The sequence below is a fragment of the Parus major genome, chromosome 3 (assembly GCF_001522545.3).
Source record: "Parus major isolate Abel chromosome 3, Parus_major1.1, whole genome shotgun sequence".
Classification (NCBI taxonomy): domain Eukaryota; kingdom Metazoa; phylum Chordata; class Aves; order Passeriformes; family Paridae; genus Parus; species Parus major.
This window is the reverse complement of record NC_031770.1, coordinates 69945857-69969682: the sequence shown is the minus strand read 5'-3', so window position 1 is coordinate 69969682 and position 23826 is coordinate 69945857. Positions and strand designations below refer to the sequence as shown.

The following is a 23826-nucleotide window of genomic DNA, read 5'->3' as shown; positions in this document are numbered from 1 at the left end:
GGGTATTGAGCAGTCTGTGCCCATAGGTGTGTGTGCAGAGTGTTTTGGTGGCAAGCATGGAAAGGCCCTGCAGAGGAACCTCCACATCACCACGTCAGATGCTGGAGATTGCTCAAGGAGACCCTCCCTGTGCAAGACATGGCTCTGGCTCTCCAGTGGGATTTTTATCAACCCCTTTAGACAGACTGACATAAGAGATCAAGCAGGTTGGGGGACAGGATGCATATAGGATCAATCCCACCAGTATACACAGCAAGCGTGCCTGCCTGCGGCTCTCAAATGCCCCACTGCTATCAGTCCTCCTGCCACACCCCTCTGCTGCAACGCTGCATGCAACTCCTCAGCCCGAAACTCCCACGGACCCGGCTACATTTTTGCTATTCTTTTGGGGTTTTTTCCTACTTAAAACGCGAAAGGAAAGCTGACACGAGCGGAGCCGCTCCTGACAACACCCCGCTGCGAGGGGCCCGAGGGCGGCCCCGCACCCTGACGAGGGACGCGGCCGGGGCTGAGCCCTGCCCTCATGCTCCTCGGGACCCGGGGAAGGCTCGGGGCAGGGGTGAGCCCAGCGCTGCGAAGGCTCCTGCCAAGAGCCGCGGTCCCCTGGAACCCCTTGGCAGGGTCAAAGTGAAAGTGAAGCGACTCCCGAAACCCCTTTGGGGGTGGCGGCGGGAGCCATGTGACAGCCGGGAAGCAGCCCGGCCTCACGGGGGGCGAGGGTGAGTGTGGGTGATTCCTGAGGGCCGCGGTGCCCTCTCCCCGCCCGCCGCGGCAGGGGCGCCCCTCGCCGCCTCCCCTCCCCGCATCCCGCACCGCCGGCATCTCCCTCCGCAGCCGCATTCGCGCCCATCCCTGGAGACTGGGCCGGGCCGGGCCGGGCCGGGCGGCTCCCCCTCCTCCCCTCCCCTCCGCCGCGTCCCCCTCAGGCAGGGCAGGGCAGGAGCGCGCCCCGCAGCGCTGCCCCCAGGAGGAGGGACTCGCCTCCCCAGCATGATCACGGCGGCTTATTAGGGTGGTCGTCTCTCCACCTCTTTTTTTTTTTTTTTTTTTTTTTTTTTTNTTTTTTTTTTTTTTTTTTTTTTTTCCTTCCTTGTAACTATATTTTTTTAATTTTTATTTCAATTTGTCTGCTGGCCGCGGCTGTCACCGCTCTCGCCGCTGCTCTTACCACCGCGCCTCCCGGGGCTGCCGGCGCGGCCCTGCCCCGCCGCCCCTTTGTGCCCGGCGCGATGCTGCGAGGGCCCGGGGGCAGCGGCAGGTAAGCGGGGCGGCGGCGAGGGGCTGGTGGGGCACGGCCGGGGCAGGAGGTGCCGTGGAGGAGGGCGCGGAGCCGCCCGCCCCCGGAGCAGCCCGCTTCTCGCCCGCGCCTCCGCGGCCGGCCGGGTTTGTGCCTTCCTTTGTTTTATTTAGGTTGTCTGTAAAAAAGTTGCTACTACCGCCACCCAAAAGGACACCCCCTCCCTTCCCCCCATCCCCAGTCGAGACCTCTGGGGTCTCAGACCCTGCCCGCATTGGCCCTTTCTTTGAGTCTCCCTGTAACTGGCGCGTATTAAACCTGTCTCCAGCTGCGAATCATCCCTCTCTCCAGCCTACTTACCCCGCTGCCCCCCGGAGTCCCTCACTCCAACCCTTCTGCCTATTTTTATTTTATTTCCTCCCCCCGCCTCTCCTTGGTTTCTGAAGGACTCCCCTCCAACCTGTCTGTAGGTATGTTTGTGTAACCAGACACTGAGAGTAGCTGTCTGCCGAGGAATTAACTCGGCAACCCCCAAAGCTTAGTTTGCATTCAATAGAGGTGTTTGTTTTTCAGGTTTAAATCTCCAGACGGGTTGAAGAAGTCGCCCAAAAGGAACCACTTCGCAAATTTTGTTTCCTCCCTTGAAATCCCACTGGACGTGGAGCAGGTGGGGGATCCGGAGGGGAAACTTTTGGGGGGGGTGGAAGGGGGTGGTGGGATGGAGAGTGATCAGGGGCTGAGTAGTGTGGGAAGGTGGGGGAAAGCGCTTTAAAATTGGGAGAGTGAAGCTGCACTTTCCCCCTTTCCCTCCTCACTGGAGGATAGCTCAAGGCTCTTGCTTTCGTTCGTTAAAAATAAATACTACAGAAGTTGGCACATTTTGTAGTTTTAGAGAAGTGGATTCTCTCCAGGATTAACGTAAAAAATGTTGATGTTTGAGGAACTGCTCTTGCTCAACCCGTAAATAAAGTGGAGATGTTGACAGTTTGTCTAGCCTCTGGTAAATTAGAACAAAAAATATTTCATTTCTTTAAGGGCATCAATAATTGTGAGGGTGGGAGAGAGAGGAAGGAGTTTAACTATTAACCTTTATCTGGGCTCGTAAATTAGTTGAAACTCCTGTTTCTGAAGCTTCTTTTATGCATTTGCTTTCCTGTTTCCCCCCCTTTTCTTTCCTTCACTGGTGATGGTGAAAGGTAAATGAAAATAATGATGCTTGCATTAATTGGACAAGCAGGCGATTTTATGGCTCACCAGTAAAAAATAAATGCCACGGGAAAGTTGCTGTTTGCAGTGCAAGCGGTGGGAAAGTGGTCCGGAGGGCGGGGGTGGGGGGGAACGGCAGAGAGTGTGGCTGGCTGCTGGTTGTGCTCTTACTTTAGGGGATTTGGATTTGTGTTTCCAGATCTTCACTTGAAGGCAGCGAAGGACAATTTGTGGAAGGTAAGAGAGCCTCTTCCCCAGCACTTATATCCTGCCCACGTGTGTACTGTGAGTACCTGGGTGTTTGCTCAGGCCCGCAGAGCCACCACACCCGTGCTGGGAAGTGATAAACAGGAGACTGTCGAGTTGTTGCTGGACACGGTGTGCATATTGGGAAGCACAGGATTTTTTAGCAAAGAGATTAGCTGTAAAGATGCTTTAGATGCTTGTAAAGCTAATGAATTCCTTCCCTCCAAAAATGGGATAGCCTTTATTTTCTTAATCAGGACATAGCTTAGGAAAACAGCAGATGGAGAGTGCAATGAAAAAGTTTCTGTTCTGGCTTTTTTCTACAGTGGAAGTAGTATGCCTTACTTAACATGTAGGTTGTTTCCATCAAAGATATTAGTATTTATTTTGGTATGATTTGGGGGTAAAATAATCCTTGTATGTTCTTAATTGCATCTTTTCCAAATGTGGTGTTGTTATTTTGTGGCATGGTTTTTGCCAGAAGTTAAATAAAGTTACTGTGTACTAGTTTTGAAGATAAACTACATCCAGCCACCCGAGGTTTTCTCCTTCCTACAGGCTTAATGAAGTGAAAGCAAGAGATCCTGTGGAGGAGGCAAGGGTGGGAGAGATATGGGATCATAAAATTTGGCAAAGCAAGTGATTGAGTGCAGTGTCTTTGTTAGTTTGTCAGCATCGCAGTTACAAGTAAAATATGCTTGTAAAATGCAAATTCAAGTTATTTTAAATGAAAATTGAAAAAATGCTTTCTCCCTTTTTTTTATTAGTAAGAACAGAGTCTTTCACTTATTTTTCATTGTTTTGTCGTTCTCTTGTGTAGGAATCAAAAATACAAAAACTGAGTAATACTGTTTATTCTCATGAATTATTGTAGAAATCTGTACAGCATACTCTGTTTGGAGGGTGCTCCTTGTCTTCCCCCTAAAATGAGAACTTGTCAGCAACAAGTGATATACGGATCTGAAGGATTTGGGCACGATGCCAGCTCAGGCAATTTAAATGACATGGTTAATAGTGTCTCTACTGCCCTTATCACACAGTAGTTGTCTTTAATAAACTCAGTGACTTCCAAGTGATAATCACGGATGACAAATTAAGTGGAGTCCTAGCTCTCATGTTCAGTTGAGCTCTTTTGCACCAATTGGTAAATATGAAATGCTAGTTCCAGATGGAGTTTAAGAATTTGCAAAATATACCTCTCTCCTCTAAACACATGATTTCTTTAAGACAAATAAGAGCTAAATAGATTATCTGAAAATATTTCTAAACCTGAAGTGTTCTCATGGATTCTATTGCTAGCAGTGTAATTTTTCAAAAGTTTTTCTGTAGTAATAAATGTATGTGGAACACTGCATCCTTGAAATGAATCTTTATCAAGCACTTCAAAAGAGGAAACAATTTTACATAAATTAGATAAGCCAGTACAGAAAATGTAACAAATTAAAACACTCTGTAACTCCTGTAAAGCATTTCAGATGGAAGTGAAAAAGATTATTCCATCAATTTCAGTTTGAAATAAGTAACCTTTAAAGAGCAGCAAATACAATTTCAGAAATACGCACACTGATAAGCAGCTGTTTCACAATGGGAATTTTAAAGTTCTTTGAGTACTTCTGGTAATAGTACCAACTTTTCCCCTTGTCAAATTAAGATTACTGCATAATGTGTAACTACATAAGAGGCAGAGTAGTACAATTGGCAGTTTAACTGCAAATTGGATGTATGATTTCTTAGTATATGACTTTTTTTTTGAAAGGTTTGATCCTAAAAATATCATTGCTGGATCTCATTTTCCTGATTTTCAAACCTGCTAGATCTTGCCAATAGCTGTAGAAATGCTCATGCTCTCAGCAGCTGTTAAGAGTTTGCTAAAGCACCTAATAATAATGTGTTTTAAATCTTGTGACTATGATGGAAATACAGTGCTGTGTGTTTAACTGATAAGTTTGGAAATGTTCTTAATGGTCAAGATTGTGTTTTATTTTGTGAAAATTTATACATGAATGCAAATTGTCATCACAGATTTTGTTTCTTGTGGATTTGTTTGCAAAATGCATTCCTTTGAGACTAGTGAAAACTAACAAGAAATTACCTATGTCTTAAAAGTTACAATAGATAAATAACAGTACTTTCCTAAAAGCCTTGTACAAATGAAGCACTCTAACAGATTTTTTTTTTTAACTTTGCGTTTCAAATCATATCACAGTCATACCAAAAGTTACTAAAGTGTTAACTTTTGTCAAAGTGAATGATCTAACCTGAGGTAGTAATGAAATGTTACCATGAAAAACCTGTGGCCCAGAGAATGGGGCAAAGAAGAGAATGTGTCTTTATGTATAAATTCACTGTATAACAAATACATTAATTTTGGCCACTCCTTGGCAATATGGATCTGTTCTATTCATTAAAACTAAATACTTGTTGGTTCCGCATAATATTTGGAAAGATACTGTGCCTTCACATCATCGAGTATTCCTAGACATACTTTTTAATCGAGTTGATAGGTTGCTTCTATTTTTAGATGCTCTGAAATGATGATAGTGGCTTTCTGATACACAGGATGTGAAGTTAAAAGTGATCCTCATGGTTAAGAATTATAACTTACTACCTTTTTTTCCCTGCAGCCCTCCTCAAACCTGATAGCATTTTCAGTTCCACAGCTGGGCCCACGTTCCACTTTTCTTTTTACTTTGAAGGCTGGACAGAGGTCTTGTCAGTGTGCAGCTGTACTACTCTGTGTTGGACCGGGTGTCCATGCTCGAAACCATGCAGGTGTTACTCTTCCAGAAGTGTTGCCACCATTCCCAATTCCTTTTCCTAAACTACTTTTAGGAAATAAACTATTTTATTTTATTTTATTAAACCAAATGCTAAGGATTTCTTCCCTAATAATGTATCACAGTAGAAACTACGTGCTAAGCATCATGTACTTGAAAAACTACAAACCTCAAAGGGTTGGGTTTTTCTGGGTGGGGTTTGGTTTTTGTTGGTTGGTTGGTTTGGATTTGTTTGGGTATTTTTGTGAAAACTAGGCACATTAAATGTACAGAAAAAGTGTTCAGGTTCAGAAAGCTTTGCAAATGTAGTGCATCTGAAGCATTTCTCTATGATGTATCTTTGTGTTTTACCCTCTCTTGTTTGCCATGCTCATCACTTAAGACCTGAAATTACCAGCATGCATAATAAGCACAGCCTTACTGCTGGAGGAATGCCACTGAAGTAACTGGAATGATTTTTGGTAAAGCAGTGCCCTATGTTTGCAGAATGGACTAGCCCTTGTCTTTTATGCTCTGCAGGGAAGGGAATTGTCTTCAAAGTATAAGTGCCTGGCATGTCTGTATGTGCCAGAAATGGTAAATAATAACTAACAGTAGTTGACAATTTATGCAGACTTCTTTTTTTTAATCATTATTATTATGATTTTGGAATTCGCCTATAGGGTGCTTTCCAGCAAAAAGAAAAATGCCAGAGTGGCTTCCAGCTGGGGCAAGATGTGCTGTGATGGCAAGAGAAGCTTTTAATCAGAATAGAACACACAATTAATCGATAATATCTTCTGTGAAGCCGTCGGGCCAAAACATCAACTGGCGTAAATCAGTGAATCTCCACTGAAGTCTGCAGAGGCACGACTGACTTATGCCAGATGATGTGAGTGTCCTTTTTGGCTTTAACAGTTTTCCTTTAATCTTTCTGCTGCTTAAACTTTTACTATGATCTGCCCACATTCCAGAAGCATGGAAGGATGATGGGATAATGTTTCCTTGCTTTCGTCCTCCTTTCAAGCCTTTGGAGGCTTTTCTTTTGCGTGATGGTATATGCTTCTTCAATTATATATGCTCTAGTGTCCTCTTCAAGCCAGTGAACATAGTTGCCCTTCTCAAAATCACACCTGTAATTATATTCTGAAAAACTCCAGTCTTGTCTAGCTTGCCAGATGCAAGTATATTGCAAATAGAATCCAGATCATAGCGTATTTTAAAGGTTTCTAATACTGTTGTTGATAATCCTCTTATTAACAATTTTTGTCACATGAAGAAGCTTTAAAACTTTGCACCCCACATCTATTTCCCAGAATAATTTTATTTTGTCTGCTAAGGGTCGTAATAGCTTTAGTCACTAAACTGCGTCATCTGTACAAAATAGTTGAAAATGCTGAATTTGTCTTGTGTGGTGGGATGACTCCCATGATACTCACACAGTAAAGAGGAGAAATAAATATTTTTTCTCTTTCTCACAAGCCTATTCTAACTAATTCTAAGAATTAGTTTACTAACAAGCGTTAGTAAACTAATTCTTGTTAGACATGGGAAATCTGTTTGACTAGAGATAGAAAATCTGATTGATTTTCAAATGTTCAAGCGAAATCTTGCTTCCTATTGAGTATAATGCCATTTCTAGAATTTCAGCATAAATATTTTTAACAAAATTTGCTTTGTTAAGTAATATAGAAAAGTAATCAAGTAGATGCCTGTGCAAAATTGATGGTTTTGAAGAAGGATTTGAGATAATTGTTTGTGTGTGTGAGATTTGAAGCAACAGAGAAATCATAAATCCTAAAACACAGGGACACAGGCATGTTCTGAGAATGATATGGACTGCCTAACCATACATTTTTTCTCAAACTTCTCACCCCATGTCCAGTTTTTCGTGATCTTTATAAACTAATAATATCTTCATTGAAAAAGAAAGTAATAAGAGGAAAATATTGTGCCCAGATGCTGTACTGCAGAAAGTGACACAGAAATGTCTGTAAAGCCTGATAGAGAGTGGATTCTGCAAGTGGAAATGACCATACTCCATTTCCTTTGAACTGACTGGAAAGTTACTTTCCTCTTTCCACTTGTCAGTTCTTCCAGAGCTATAAAGGACCATAGTAACCAAACCTTTCACCAACATTTTATAACAGCAGGAAATATATGTAATTACAACATTACAAGTGACTCAATAGAGATACATAGAAAACCAATAATGTATGCAATAATTTTTGTTTTTTACAGGCACTCAGATGTCTATTTTCTTTTTGTTTGGAAAAACTTTGGATGGAAATGGGGCTGGAAAAGGGCAAGAGTTGAGGCCAAAAAAGTAAAGCACATTTCAGAACTTGTCTTGATTTTATTTTCTGTTGGTGATGCTGTCTTAGCAGAAAGTGAAAATATTACAATGAAACTCTAAATGGGACTGAAAAGCTGGAAGAGTGAGAGGTTTTCAAAAATGTGCCTTTTCAATATACTTCCATCTTATATAAGAAGACATTTTTTCACTCTTGGTTTTGTATCTACTTTACTGTCAGGAGCACTTTGCTGGTCTGACATTAGTCCTAGTGGGACATCAGCTCCAGCTAAGATATGACAGTTCGTAGCAGCTGAGTATCTGATAGAATTCTATCTTAAGAACCTGATCCTGCTAATGTAACCTTGTTAGATTTCATAGGTAGCACGTTACAGTAAGGAAAACAAACTTCTAAACACTTACACTAGAATTCCTTAAAAATATGAATTTATAAGATGCTTTCATATGAGAGGGAAGTCCTGTTATTTCACAGGTTTTAGTGGTTTTCTTAAACTTCTGAATGGTAATTACAAACTGCAGCTAGTGACAAAGTATCAAATGCTGTAAACTTGCATCATAGATTGTTATATCTAAAGATGTTTTTAGAGTTGCAAATACTTCACTGGCATTTAATCTACAGCTAAAGTAAATAATTTCTCAGTTATTATTATTATCTGTTACATATTTCAAGGGGTTTTCCCCCCCCACCACCTTTTTAATAAAATTACAGAAGTATATAAAAGACAAGAGGTGGGTGTTGTGAAGTGATTAAGAAAAGTAAAAAAAAAAAATAAATTTTCTAAGTGAAAATCAGTAATGATAGAAATGATCGGTTTTGTATGAGCTTTTTCCTAAAGAGCAAATTGCCCCCAGAAGTGGTTTTTTTTTCCCTTCAAAAGTTTTATAAATATTTTAAAACAGTGGAAGAACTTTATGTATTGTGTATTGCTTTTATCTTGTAGTAAGGATTTTTTTTGAGGCTAGATCTCCGAGGATTTTATATACCAACCTAAATTATTCTGTAATTCTGTATTAACTACAGACTGGTCCCAGCCACTCGCAAAAAGTCTGCATGGTGCTGACTCATGTAAGGCTTTTGTTTATAAGTAATTTGAGTAATATAATGGACACACTATGTTGGAAAGCAGAACACCGAAAAGTTTGTGGATCAGGAGTTAAATCCTTCCAGCCTTGCTCTGCAGATGGTTTTGGGCAAGTTAAGTGTCCAGTTATATGAATCTGCAGCGGGAGGGGAACACATGGGACGGTTCAGACAGAAAGTTGTTTGTGTGGGAGTATTTGCAAGACCAAAGCCTTGTACTGTAAGCTGGCTCTCATGTTTTCAAAATGAAAGCATTTTAACTTAGAAGCTTAAAAGTAGTTACTCTTAACTTAAATACACATTGACAGACTCCTGAAGTCTCCTAAGTGCCTTTCCGCTGTGACTTTGTATGCTGAGTTGTCTATTTGAGAATGAAATAATCTATCGTGGTGAAATTAAAAAAAAAAGAATCTGATCAAAGCAATTGTTAGAAATTACACTATTTGATAAGATCATCTGCTGAAAATAAAGGGGGAAATGAGATCTGACAGAGGTAAAACCAGGTAAATAGCTTTCAGCTCTGCTTTTGTTATTCAAGAAGAAAGAGAAACAATAGGTGCTGTTTAGAGTCAGGAGCTGCCCTTCTAACCTCTGCTGCTCTTAAAATGCCTGAAGGTTATTGCATGGTTCATGGTGGCTTTTATGTTTGCAGTTCAACTTTTAATTTTCTAACAAAAGGAGATGTGGTACCAGCCTGCTGATAAACACTGTATGGAACAATCAGAAAAAGGAATGGAAATATTCCCTCACACTTTTTTTCCTCCATTCCAGTTACTGAAATATTACTGTGATATTTTTAACAGAAGAAGAGCACTTCTTCTTATGTTAAACTGCCAAAGCTGGAAACTGATTTTTTAAAAGTAGGGACATTAGGAGGATGGGATGTGCTTTTGCATTTAATAACCCCAGCCCAAACAGATGATTTGTCACATGCTGTTATGGGAAATGATCTGAACATCCACAGGGGCTGAATGTATTTCAATAAGATTTTTAATTCTTGCTGCACTGGTAAAACAGTGCCGAGTCTGCCTTAAATCCAGCCTTCTCCACATCAAAATTCCAGCTGCCTGGCCCAGGAGTGTTCCCACTGAGTGAGAGAAGCACCCTTTCTGGCCAAGCTGTAAAGTGGTGCACAGTGTCAGTAACACAGAAACTTCAGTCAGTGCTTGGGTCCTGTCCTTACAAGAGCTGTTTGAATTTGTTGGTGCGATCATTGCCACTGTTTGGAATACCGTGCTTGCTGTGATGCTTTGTACTCGGATACCAGTGCGATCAGAGGAGAGAAGGGGTCAACTTCTGAAGGTATTGTTTTCAAGCACAGCTGAAAGTAATGGAATGTAACAGTTTTAGGAATGTACACCTGTGAGTATATAATAAGACAGTATCTGTTTGTGTATTTTCACCGCTGACATTCAGATCAAAGGTCCCCTAGGTGGTGGTGGTGTAAGAAAAAGGGAAAGGGGCCACATGTCTCGGCAACTCTGACCTGTCGTCCTGTTTGTTGTTTGCAAGTTTTCACTAGAAAATCGGTCATGAGCCTGTTTCGATGAGGTGACTTACTTTCAGTTACTACATACGAATGTGCAGTTCAAAAAACTGGTAGGGATTAGAAGAAAAAATACTGTTAGAAAATGCTGCCACTTAAATACCAAAACTAACGTCCAGTCTTGCGTTGAACTGCACTGGGATATTGTCACAAGCCCTTAAAAAAACCCATTGTGTTTTGAGGCAGAGACCTCTGGATGACCGATGCCAAAAAGGCTGACAAGTAAACTGAGAAACATCTTCAAGCCTTTACAAACACATACCAGCTAAAACAAAAAGCCGTGGCGGCATCTGTCTCTTGCCCTTCAGCTTGCTTAAAGCTAAAGGAAATCTATCCCAAATGGAGGAGAATCTTCCAGGCCCTGGAAGATGTTTAATTAATTATCAATTTCATCCTTCTCATTAAATGTCTTTTGTCACATGGGCAAATTAAAGAGATGATTACACCTGGGAGAAACAATGACACCTGTTAAATCTTCCTCTGTTGCTGAGCATGGTTAAAAAAATAGATTTAATTTTAGATACGCAGAATAAGTAGAGTTATGCTTGGTTTATTTTTATGCGGGTTATGTGGATGTATGCTCGTAAATATTTGTGTCATTATAGTGTATGCTATTCCTCCTGGCAGTAATTCTCATCATCTTTAACTGAACTTGCTGAAAAACTAGCTTTTTTAAAAAATTTATTAAGGTAGAGAGACTTCTACCATCAATTTTTCTCTTGCTTCTGTGACACATCTGACTTAGATGTATAACAAAGTTGTTTTACATGAGAGTCCTGATGTTATTTTTCATGTTGCTTCAGTGCTGGCACCTTGTTAGCTATGGGGAATTTCAGGCAGAATTTTCCATTGAATCAAGGAAGCCAGCAGCCACACCATTAGACTTTTGCATGGAAATCTGAATGTAGATACGGCATGAAGGAAACTGCTTATCATTTTGGGTGCATGTTTGGTAATAAGAACTAAGCCAGGGGTGTTGGGTAACTGTGGTCATCAAGAGCTTAGTTTGGTGTCTGTTCTCAAAGTGCATAAGGCCTCCTGCAATCATTTTTTAGCATGTGGTGGAAAGCTACCAGTGCTTTGATGATACACATTGTTCTCTTTCCTGGTGGGCTCTGCAGCTCCAGTTTGCTCTGGATGAATTCCTGGGGCACATAGATTGCTTTCTGGACTCAGGCCTGGGAAATCTATACCTTACTAGGTGATAAAGAGGGTTGTTTAGACAGTTTGATTTAAGATATTATTTCTGAGATAGAGATTGAGATCAAGGCCTTATTTTGCTTTACCCAGATTTATTCCACAGAAAATTACAAGCTGGGTGTAATTTGCAAATGTTTTCTTTAGTTGCAAAGTTTTCACAGTGTGTTCTCCCAGTCGAAGGGTGGGGAAAATATGCAAGAAGGCCTGTGACAGCATTTTACACAACCCTTGGCCACATGGTTTTGTTTTATTTTTGTTTTCTGTTGGCAGGCACTAAAGGGGGTGTTAATTCGTGGCCTGCTAATTTTGCTTAGGAGGTCTATTCAGCCAGCAGAACAAAAAAAAAGGGTTGCCAGCCTTGCTGTTTCCTATGGCAGCTGTGGCACAAGAGCGGCAAGTGCTGCTCTGATCACAGGGCTGGACTACTGTAGTTCACTCACAGTTAAAGCCTTCAGCCCAGCCCCTACTTTGCTTGCCCACTGCGTCTTTGGAGAGCAGCAGTGTACTTTCTGGTGTGTCACACCTCTGGCTTTTTGGGTTGTCAAACTATGTGAAGTGGTGACTTAACTTTAAGGTGGTGGCTCTGCTCTCTGCTGCAAGCATTTCAAAGCTACATGGCAAGACCGTGTTACCTTAAAGATTGCTTCCTGAAGCTCCAGCCTGAAGAATGTATACAAGAATGAATATACATATGAATTAATATAATTTTCCCACCATTATATTGACTATGAGCAGAGGGGGTGAGATGTTTACCTCCTGGACCCTGCCCCAGGCCTCCAGTTGTATATTTGGTCTATCTTCAGGCATTTGGCCAAAGTGGCTTTGTTCCAGTAGGTGTAGGTCTATAACAGCTTGAACTCCCTCTTTCCTTGCAGTTCCTGCCCTTTCCATTGCTCTAGAGCTGGCTCACAGCTGATTCCATACAAGCCACCATATAGACTCCAACTTGCAGACTAAACCACAGAAAATCAAGAAGCATTCTGCAGGGTTATCTCTCCAAACTGACTTGTCACAGCAGTGACCAGTTCTGCCACCAGCAGCAAAGAGGTGGTGGTGGGAGCAGAGAGCCTGGACAAGGAACAATGACAGCGCAGCCCTACTACCAACACAATTTAACTGCCTTTGAAGTATTGTGAAAATGCAGCTCTTTCCTAGCAGTGAGGTTATTGCCTATATTTCTAAGCAGGAAAGCCTTTTATTAATTGTTTATCATATGTCTGGACACATGAGAGAGCAAGACGAAAGCCTGGGACATGGTTAAGCATCACTGTCAGAGAGGCTGGGGTAGGTGCCTCTTAAATGTTGTCAAAATCCTTGTTGTTGTCAGTGCTGAGAGATGGTCTGTAATGTCATGTTATTTTTCTTTATATTTCAAGATAATATATCAGCTTAGCACTTAAACCCAAGGAACAAGGGTGCAGTCTGTCTAGCTCTATGCATCTCTAGTTCCTGCTTTCTTATAAAAAAACTTAATACCATAGCAGGCATTTTTGGCTGAGGAAAGGGGTCTATTTACAGTGTTTACGTAATTATTTTTTTTTCTGGAGGAAATGCCAGTCACTGTACTTCATACTTTAGGTGATTAGCCAGTGGGAGAAAATGAGTTTGTTGCTGCTTAACTTGCTAAAGACAATGAAATGTATTCTGCTTATGTTTTTCCCTTTCAAATATCAGATTTTATCTTTTTTTTTTTTTCTAAAACAAGGCTAAAGAACTAAAATAGGAGCTGTCTGAGCCTGAAACTGGTAATATGACAGTAATGATAAATACTTTATAAAATTTCTTTTCATATTTTGGTAATCAGCTGGAATGCTGAATAAATCAAAACACCAAAACCTGAATGTGCTACATGTATAACTTAAAAAAAAGGACAAGTAAAATTTGATTAAAATACCTTGCCCTGACAGTTGCTGAAGTTTTCATCTCTTGATGTATGAAATGTTAAAAGCCAGCAAAAATACCTAGTTAGACAGAGAGTTCAAAGAGAGGAGGAAAGGAAAAAAAGCTAAGCAAGAGAGACAAGTAGATTTTGATACAAAAAATAAAGGCAGCAACAAGTGTAATACCTTCTGTCTTCAGAATATTGTTGAAATTAATATAAATTCCATCCTTGGAGGAGCTTTGTTATGTTAGAGTTATTCGTATGTTAAAGTGATTTTTATATCTTTTTTGCTTATATTTAAGTGGGATTTCTCTCATATAAACAAAGTAACACACACTCAAAGACTCTTTCTGCCTCATTTAAACACCCCACCTTATCAAAACTCCATTTCCCTGAGTGATGGATCATGGCTCTGGATGGGAGAATGAAGTATTCAATTACCTTATTTTCATGTGCTAATGAAGCAGAATGTGGCTTTAGGGGTTTTCTTTTCAGCAAGGTAGCCTGTTTGGTTATGCACATGCCGCCTTCTTATGTTTCCTTCCGTGTCCCTGCCTACACTCAGGCGGCAACGGGGCTAATCCGTCTGCCTGACAGCGAGCCTTGGCCTTCTTCAGCCCAGCAGGAGCAGCCCTGGCCTGTAATTAGCGGAGCCATCAAGCCAAACTGTTTGGCTCGAAATTATTTCTTTTGGCACCTCTTGCAACAACTTTATACGCTGGGAATCCGTGATGGGTGGCTGTTTTGGGGGGTTTTCCCTCAATTTTTCTCTGCATCACCGAGTGCTGATGTGACCTCACAATTTCTCAGCCAGCTCTGATAACTCTGACTATCTTCAAATGGGAAATTTGAAATTTGGAAAAATTGGGAAATTTTTAAATTTTAAAAAGACAGCTTTTAAGTGTTTGCTATGGTTTGTTCAACTGAGTTGAAAAGTGCGGGTACATTTGTGACCACGAGTCAGAAGGTAAAAGGTATTTTTTATAAGAGCGTTATGCTTCTGTGGATGTAGGAAAGGCATGTATTGAGATCACACGCTTCTCAGTACTGGGACATGCTCCTCTGGCATCCTCAGCTTCACTTCCATGAGGGATAGTGGTTTAATGGGTAGGATGCACCTTTGTACCCTTGGCGTTAAGCTTTAACTTAGTGCTTTGACAGAAATAGAATATAAGTGTTTGATGCATCACACAATATCCCCTTAGCTGCAGTTGCAAGTCCTTTTGGCACCATATAATGAAAATACACACATTTGGGTTTTTTTTTTCTAGCAACCGTATGCTAGGAATTACTGTGTCAACTTCACCGCAATGGATGATGGAGAAAAATAGCTGTACAGGCATTAAGAGTTACTCACTGACAGTTATGAAAATGAGGAATTGGAAAAAGGCAACAAATTTTCCTTTATTCCTTCTCCCAGGGAATGAAATTATAAAAAAAAAAAAAAAAAGCTTTACAATGTACATTGAACCATATGCAAGTTTGGAATTTTTGTGTGTGTGGAGACTTCTGAAGAAAGAAAAGAATGACTTAAATGGTTGTGGTAGGTGTAAGAATAGTCACCTTCAATTCTCCTAGCAGGTAAAAGGAGGAAGTGTAGTAGACACTGAGGATTTTGTAAGGTGCACCATGCGGCTTGGCATTCTGGTTTTTCCTGAAGAGGGAAAGAAAGTGTGAAAACAAAAACTGGATATGTTTTTTATATGCTCTTTCACAACGTTACCAAAGTTAAAGGTTTAGTGGTTTAGTCTGGTCAGGAATTACAGGTGAAAAAGTTAGGTGGTGAAGGATAACAGTCTTCAGCACTTGAATCCTATTGAAATGGAGCTTTACAAAAATATTCCAAGCAGTGTGTGTTAAAGGCAGAGAGAGACTGAGAAGCAGCCCTGATCATTGTGGGTACCTGGCCAGTAGTTTGAAGTTATATATGTTAAGATTATATATGTTAAGACTGCTGGGGGAGGATGACTGGAGGAATTTGCAAGAAAATGAGGTAACCTAATAACACACGTGTCTGAAGTGCATCACAAGCCAGATTTGATCAATGCAGTGATATTACCAGCTCCTTTTCATGGAGGTGAGGCCAATACCATGTTCTGCTGTTGCTGGTCAATATGGCTTTTGTGCAAACATCCCAGCCAGTGCTGCTCCCAGGAAATTCACCTCATGTCAAGGAAATTCCCTGCATGCTTCCCCAACTCCAGCTTTCCTCTGCATGGAGGGGAATTTCCATGCCTCTCCCTTATCTCTTGCCTATCCTATCTCCAAAGTGTGCTAGGGAAAAACAAGGGGTATTTGGAGCTCTGCAGAGTACTAGCTGCCTTTGGCAACCAGAGATGCATATTGTGGTCTGGCCAAAGTTACAGCAGCTCTTTCATCCCTCAAATTTGGGGAAACAGCTCTGTGCTCTTCAGCTAGAGCTGTGTAAAGGAGGTTTTCATGACAAATGACTTTGCCAATACGTGCTGTTGTGGAGAGCACAGGAATTAACATGATTGGTTATGAATTCAGTTTGTTGTTTTGGTTAAGAGTTGGAGGGTTTTCAGCTGAAACTTTTTTAAGCTTTTAGTTTCTTTAATCATTCTCAAAGCGTAATATCTCAGAGCGTTCCTTTTGAAATAAAACATGTATTTTTAAAAATATTCAGACTTTCTTTGGGAATACTTGAGACTTATTTGTTTCACTCTGTTTAACGTTATTTTTCATCCCAAAAGAAAATTTTACAACATGCAGAAAAACCCCCACCTCCTGCCTTCTTAATCGGTTTTGAGACAATTATCCTCCTTCCCTCCACTTCCTTTTCTATGACACTCTCTTGGATCTGAGTAAAAAAAAAAATAGAATTCCTGGTATCTCAGTATGGCTTGAATTTACTGAAACAAACTTTGCAGAATTTTGGAAAAAATAAAGGGAAGAAATGTAGCCGAATGTCACTCGAAAAAGTAAACTTATTAATGGTGCTGCACATGGCAAGAGCAGATACTTACTGTGCATTCAGAGCTGCTAGCAAATAAAATTAGTGATAAACTACATGCCTATTTAGCAAAATTGTATTTCTTAGAATCAAAGTAAGTTTCACACTTCTTTAGTTACCCCAGCTTTCAGCTTATTTCCCATGCGTTTCTCAGCTGAAAACATCCCACTAAAGCTACTCTTTTTAGCTCACTTTCTGATTCTCATACTTCAGTACCCTGCTGAGCCTGATTAAAGCTGGAAACAGTGCATTGGTTTTTGTTTCCGTGAGTATGCTTACTAAATTCTTTAGAAATTGGTAAGCCGGTGTGTTTTGGAAAACTCCTCTCAGAAAAAACAAGATTTTTTTTCACTGCTTTCCATTTTAGATTGATGATGACAGGAAATAGAAAAAAAAACCAAACAAACAACATTTTATGGTGGTAGAGGTAGTACCTTCTTTATTATTTTATATTGGGAAATGTTTTGAGTTTGTTTTACAGTGATGTGTCTTGCACTGTGATATGTCTTCATATATTTATATATACATAATTCCTGGGCATGAATTTTTTTATGGGAAGCAGTTGTCTTATTGAATCTCATGTCACTTAGGAGAGAACTGTGAAAGTTGTATGATCATGCAGCTTAACTTTTGTATATAATAGGTATGCACAGCATAACCACCAAAGCTGGAGCATTGAATTGCAGTATTCAGTGCCTAACAGTTTATAAGACAGCTGTATTATTACTTCAGAGATTCACAGACTAGCAGTCCTCCTCCTGCCTGGTTATATATAGTATAAAATTTATCTCTCCTAAGAAATATAAAAAACCTACAGGGTCAAAATCCAAGCAAAACCAGAAAGAATTGATAGTGCAAAAATAGCAAAAGTTACCTCAAGAAACTTTCCCAGTGAACTGATTGCAAGTCTAAGATTAGCATTTAGACAACATTGCTTCTTTCAAATCAATAAACTTATGCAGATGTACTGGACCATAGAGTTACACTGTGACAGGGTAAGCAGCCGGGTCGTGGGGAAACTGAAAGCGCTTGCAGCTAAACCCTCATCACTGCATTAAGTTCAACCTGCTGCTGCAACTGTTGCACATAAGTAATCATAGAGCCACACTTAGGCTGTCCTGTGTTTCATTTCATTTTACTTCAGCTTCTGTGTAATCTTAAGGACCTGAGCAAGTAAAGCCATGGCAGTAGCCTGCTCTTGAGGTGACCAAAATTTGGTAAATGTCAGAAATCCACATCTGAAATAAGAGGTCACACGCTCTTTTACCAAGCACAGATGAAGAAAAAAGGCTCTTTGATGTGGCTCTAGTGTAGTATCAGCTTTGTCTGTAACAAGACCTTTGCACTTCAAGCTTGATTTGTGTATAAAAAGCTGTACTGTTGGGTGGAAGGGCTGATACAGGCTTATCCTTCCTGTCCTCTTCACCCCCACCCGCCTTCTGTACCTCTCTGGTGATCTCTGTTTTGGCTGGTTTGAGTCTCAGCCAGCTAGTCCTCATCCCAGCCCAATCACCTAAACCCCTCAGATAATCCCATTCCAGTGCATAAACCAGAGCAGCCATAACAGCAGTAAACAATTGCATAGCAGCTGCTTATTGCAGACATACCCCCATTTGGTGATCCAATGGACATCAAATGCTGCTGCCCATAGAGCAGCAGCTCAGGTGGCAAGGGATGCCTTGGTGTCTCCCTCTGGCTCCCAGCACACACAGCAGTTTGTTTCCATACCTAAAGAGTTTAATACTTTGCTGAATGTATCCCCCTTCTAAATATTAGCATTGATCACCACCCCCACTGCTGCTCATACCTCTTTCTGTGCCTGAGGCAAGACCTCACATAGAATATAAGGATCCTTCTTTCATGCCTTTCTCCTTCACAGTCCTCATTTGCCCTGGTGTTTTCTCACTGTAAAGTTAATTTTGATATACCTGATCTAACAGCGTAATACAAGTCAGTGCCCCTCTTTGAGTCATAATTATTGACAAATTAGACTTATATCCTCAGATATGTGAGCATGGTAAATCTTCCAATGGTGTACTGTAGGCAATGGATGTGGTAAGAAAATGGTAAAGGATGATATAACTAAGTGGAGCATGTTACCTGCCTTTCTGCTGTACTTTTTTCACACTACCACTGTCTTTGAAGTACCTTTAAGTTTTTTAAAAAATGGGTTAGCTAATCTGCTAGGTAAGAAACATCCTACCCATCACATTGCTGTAATTAATATGTTACATGGATCATTGGTCCTCATTCTTCAGCCATGAGATGGTGTTTGCTGGTTTGATGAGAAATCCTCAGCTCCTGCAAATAGGTACTGCATGTGTTAGGGTAGGCAGTCTGGGATGCCTATGATCAGGGTGTTCACTTCCTTCAGAATTCAGGCTGTCCATGAAGGTGGCAGAAGGGGGGGATTTTGCAGTTGGTTAAGGACATGTTCAACTTGATTTTTGAAAGTTAAAGGGGTTCCAAACATCATCACAGCAGAAGAGTCACTGCTGTGGTACATGCACTGACATGTTTTCTCAGTGCAGAGACTTGAGGTGCAGGGACAGAAGAGCTGCCCTGAGAACTTTGCCTTCCCTGTTCTTCACTGCACCAGGAGCCAGAGCAGAGCAAAATAAGGCATAAAGTTTGCACCGGAAAAGCACTTTCGAAGCCTGGGCTTCCAGTTAGGTTGTAATGGCATTTCAGCTGCCAAGTTACTAATGCATGGCACAGGTGGTAATAGCTATTTCTGCTGTCCCACATCCTACCTCTCCATCCCAAAAAATGCTGATATTCCCAACTCTGACTTCACCGGTGTATAAAAATTGTTAGTGACTGGCTATGTGGTGTAACTACCAGCATGACTGTGGTTGGTGAAAATGAATATATTTGCAATTGAGGAAGGAGCCAGAGCACCAAGGTGCCTGTTACACTTTTGGTGTGGGGAGTACAAGAGTGAGAAGCCATGGGTGAGGTGCACCTAGAGTCCCCTCTTCCCATCCCATGGACTCCTGGGACAGAGCTAGAGTGCCAGGTAGGGCACTCTGCTCCTGAGCTGGAATGTTTTTACCTTTTATTAATCTTCTCTTATTTTTCAAAACGGATGCAGAGTATTTACCAGGCTATAAAAAATACACTATGAGGAGTTGCCATATGTAGTCACAGCTGCCAGAATGAGAGCTGGTGATAATGTATTAGAGGGGAGTGAGTGGCTTTGGGTTTTGATGTGATGTTTACACACTACCTTACAAAACTCAGTGCAATGCTTGAGCTCCCACTGTTAAGGAGTGAAAATTCCGCTCTCTCAGGAGAGCCTTCAACCAGGGGTTTGTGAGTCAGAGCTGCTGACTCTCAATGTCTGTGTTGCCCTGACTCCATCCCTCTGCGTGGCTGTGAGCAGAAGAACACAGCCCTGTCCCCATCATTTGCTCAGCATATGGAGAGAGAAGATGCCAGTGGGAAAGGCAGCCAGTGTGGTTCTTGCTCTGGCATCTGGGCAGCAGGTGTGCTCCCAGTGACTGCCTGCTTGCAGCTGGGGCTGTGAGCTGTTACAGATACTGAAACAGCATGGGCAGAAGGGTTTCAGAGAGCAGTCTCTTCATTTGTGTCCCCCAGACTCCACCTATCCATTATAAGTTCTGTGTTATGGAACACAGAACTTATAAAGTGCTGTTTGTCAGGTCTCAGGTATTGCTTGCCAGCCAAACAGCTGAGTTTTCCCAAATATTCCTCAGCAACAGGTAATGTATGGTGAAGGACTGCTTACTGTTTGTTTGTATTTAAATAAGGCCATTAAGGCCATTATTAATTGTAAAGGAGGTATTAAAGCAGGGTCATATATCCTGGCAAACTAATCTACCATATACTCCATTACTTTTAGTTACGTGGTTTAATATCTTTGTGTGGTAAGGCATTAGCTGCACCACATGTTCATGCTGAAAATCAGTTTGGTCAGTTCTAGATCTTCTGTGTAGGCTCTCCAGAACACAGTTCACATGAAGGACTGCCTCTCTAGGTATTGTCCTGGGAATTGCTCCTCTGTGCATCAGAAATCTGGCTTTTCTCTTACTTAGGTTAACAGAAGAGGAGCTGATAGAAGTCGCTCATCACTGTTAGCTGTTAACCATGAAGCAGCCGTGACCTTGTTTGTTTTGAGCTAATTTTCGGATGAAGAAAGCATTGACATTTCTTTCCCTTCCTTTTAGATTGATGGGTGGAAGCAGTCCTTGGGATTTGGCTATTTTCAAAACAAAATATTTGACCTGAAAGGTAATATTTATAGCAGGCAGCTAATAGAAAACCTACTTGCCCTCTCTCTGTGTCTCTTGTGTATGTGTGTATGCGCACTTTGGGTTCCCTCCTGGGCCTGACCTCTGCCGCACTCAATGCAGCTTCATTGACTTCACCTTCTATTCCCTTCTCCTGATAAATGAACCACTGGAAACAGCGGGGCTCGGTATGCAGGGGAAGCAGGGTGCAGGAAGTTCATGGCAGTCCCGTGCCATTCTGATCCTCTGCAAATGTCCCTTCCTGCCGGAGTGATGGATGGTGTGGGGCTTCTGCGTCAGTCACTTGTGAACTCTGAAGGTCACCCGGGACAGCGTATTCTCCCTTTGGAAAGAAACCCTGCAGGGATGTTGATTTAGTGACATCTAGCAAGGACTGAGCCTGTCAGTCTGTGTAGAAATGTTGGGAGTGGGGAACGGTGTTAACATTGGGTCACTGGATCTAAAGCAGGAAGAAATGATAGCTGGTCTCTATAAAAGCCCTCCTCTGGGCTGCTGATAGGACCTGGCAGGTGGGAAGGGGCTATTTTGGAAGCGGTGCCTGGCTGAAGGAGCAACTGCAGTCACAGCTCTTACAGCAGCAAGTGCTTTTCATTTCAGTGAGAGCTGGGGAGTCCTCATTTGCTTGCAAGCAGGCGTTTTCTGTTCTTTTTCTTCAAGGTAAAATATCAGGGGGTAGTAGGTCTCAACAGAGCTTAAAAGTGTCTGTGTCATTAGAAATCGTGCCTGCAGTTTTTTGGGCTCCTGGTTCCTGTGAAGTTTGGGTTTTAACAAATCTAATTTTCTCATGTTTGTACCCCTGTGCATGTCAATAAATCCATCGTTGTTCAGTGAGGATTTGCTGTGATGAGGTGTGGCTCAGTGGGATTCAAGGTGAGCACAGGACAGGCAGGGAGGTGCCTATGCCATTAAAATTAATTATGAGCAAAAGCAAACCAGTTGCAAAAGCAGCATTTGCAGTGAGGTGGGAAGAACCTGGGCTGAACCAAATATAGGTCTGGTCTCCCTTTTCAGCCTCTACCTGAGATGCAGTGGTAGTGGCCTATTTACCATTGAGGCATTTGTTGGTAGTCTATAGTCTGGCCATAGCTGCAGACTTCACCACATGTTTGAAAACACATTCTATTTTTTCCAGTCAAAATTGCTGATACACCAAACAGCAGTGACTTCACAACAGCTGGAGAGCCAATACAAAAATACTGCATTCTGCAAACATTGCGAAGTTCCAGATTTTGGTTCAGCCGTTCAGTTCAGAAATAGAGATCATTAAGCAAGCTGGAATTTGAGTGAATTTCAGCTGACTACTTGTTAAAGCTCTATTTAGACTGGGCTGTGATGAGGCTGGATTGCAGAGCTACAGCCTGCGATCAACACTCAGCAGGAGGTTATTTAGATTAAATACCAACTGTCTTGGAATGGTGGGAAAAGTTTCAGACAAAAGTTTTATTTACTGAGTTTTTGGACAAAGCTGTGGGATTGCAGTAATATTTTAGGAATTCTGCTGGACAGATAGTTTTCCTTCTTGAGGAAATGTTCTTTTTGCATTGCAGTGTTCTTGAATTCAGCTACTCCCTTTCATATCCTCTGATGAATACGGTTCATATCCAATTTGCTCCCCTCCTTTATCTCCTTACTGTGAGAATGTAATCATCCTTTTGCTTTCTTTCAGACTACATTTTTTTTGTTCTGCCAAGAGAAAAACAAGACAAGGGAGAAGCTTTTTTTTGGGGGGGGGAGGGTGGAGGGGTAAGCATCACAATTTTCTCATTTTTCTTGAGATTTTTTCTGTTTTCCCACTTTACTTTTCCATTTTTCATGCTGACCTTCCTTCTCACCTTTCCCTTTCCTGTGTTCTCTCTAAAGGGTGGGCTTGCTCCTCCCTTCTCATCTACTCTTTTATTTTTGAAAATAAGAATCATGACTGATTGTTTTTTCCTCTCATCATTTATCTACTTGTCCACACCTGTTTCTTTCACTTTGGTTTCCTTCAAGTTTCAGCATGCATTTTCTCTTGTTCTGCTATTTGCTTTTCGTTTCTCCTCTGTGATTATGCCAGATCCCCTGGTCCCCCCTCTCCTCCTTTCCAAGCTGCCAGCCCTAGGCTTGCTTCCTCCTGCCCAGCCCCAGCAGAGGACTTGGCAGCCTGGCTGAGCAGCCCCTGCTGCTGTTGCAGTGCCAGAGACAGACTCGTGCCTTTCCGCTTCTCCCGGCACAGCAGCATTCGGTTTGAGTGCTAATGTGATTTGCATCGTTTTATTTTGGGGTCAGCCCTTTCAAAAAGTAATGCATGTAGGAAGCACCATAATGACTATGTTGCAATGTTAGGCTTGAACTGCATAAAAGAGGGTCCACTGACTTACTTTCAGAATGAGTGCACAGTGTATAAAAATCACAGAGAGGAAAAATGATACTCATGCAGTTAATGTCCCTGTAAACAGAATGAGTGATTCTGTAAACAAATGTGGCAAGCAACTCCCTGAAATTAAGAAAAATGCATGTTTCCTGTAATACTGGTTTATGTTTATACAGGGTGTCTTGTCTTTTTTTGGCTTTACAGAGTGAGCAATACAAAATACTGGAAATTATAGTTAGACTATTAAAGGTCCCCAGCCTTTCTCACTTATGCAAGTAAGTGAGATTTCCTGCTTCTTATTTTCACCTGACTGCCATGATAGAGGTATTTGGTACAATTGTTTATTTTATCTAAAAGTTATTTCTTCTCTGAGGCTTTCACAACTGCCACAATTTTTTTCCTGAAATTAGTTTTACTAATTAGCATATTCCTCTTGCCTCAATTACTTTTCTTTGTATTGGAGCTTGAAGGTCCCAGGTGAGATGATGTCTACCAAAAGGATCAGTGAAGCTATGCAGTCCTTGTCACACAGCAATGTGAAATAGGTCACAAAGGGCCTTGGCTGTGATGGGCTAGAAGCAGATGCCCTCCAAAAATTACAGTCACAGGTGTGCACCGTTCCTCAGCAGGGAAGTCATTGCAAGGTGGAGGATTTGCAGGCACCAGTTCATCAAAAAGAGCTAAATGCTAGGGCAAAACAAACTGGGCCCATGGCCAGTGCTTAGCAGATGGACTGGAGGAAGACACAAAGACCGAAATA

The 23826-nt window shown here is 41.6% G+C and overlaps 1 long non-coding RNA gene across 2 annotated transcripts in view; it reads left to right on the top strand.

Moving 5' to 3' along the window:
• Window positions 1-1813: 1813 nt before the first annotated feature.
• LOC117244061 overlaps window positions 1814-23826 on the top strand; it is a 39087-nt gene continuing 17074 nt past the window's right edge. Inside the window, exons 1-3 of one of the 2 annotated variants that reach the window (XR_004496462.1) lie at window positions 1814-1904; window positions 2643-2680; window positions 3248-3419. This is a non-coding gene — a long non-coding RNA (uncharacterized LOC117244061). Of the gene's footprint in view, window positions 1905-2642; window positions 2681-3247; window positions 3420-23826 lie in introns of those variants that run through there. The other variant, XR_004496461.1, reaches the window with a different exon arrangement.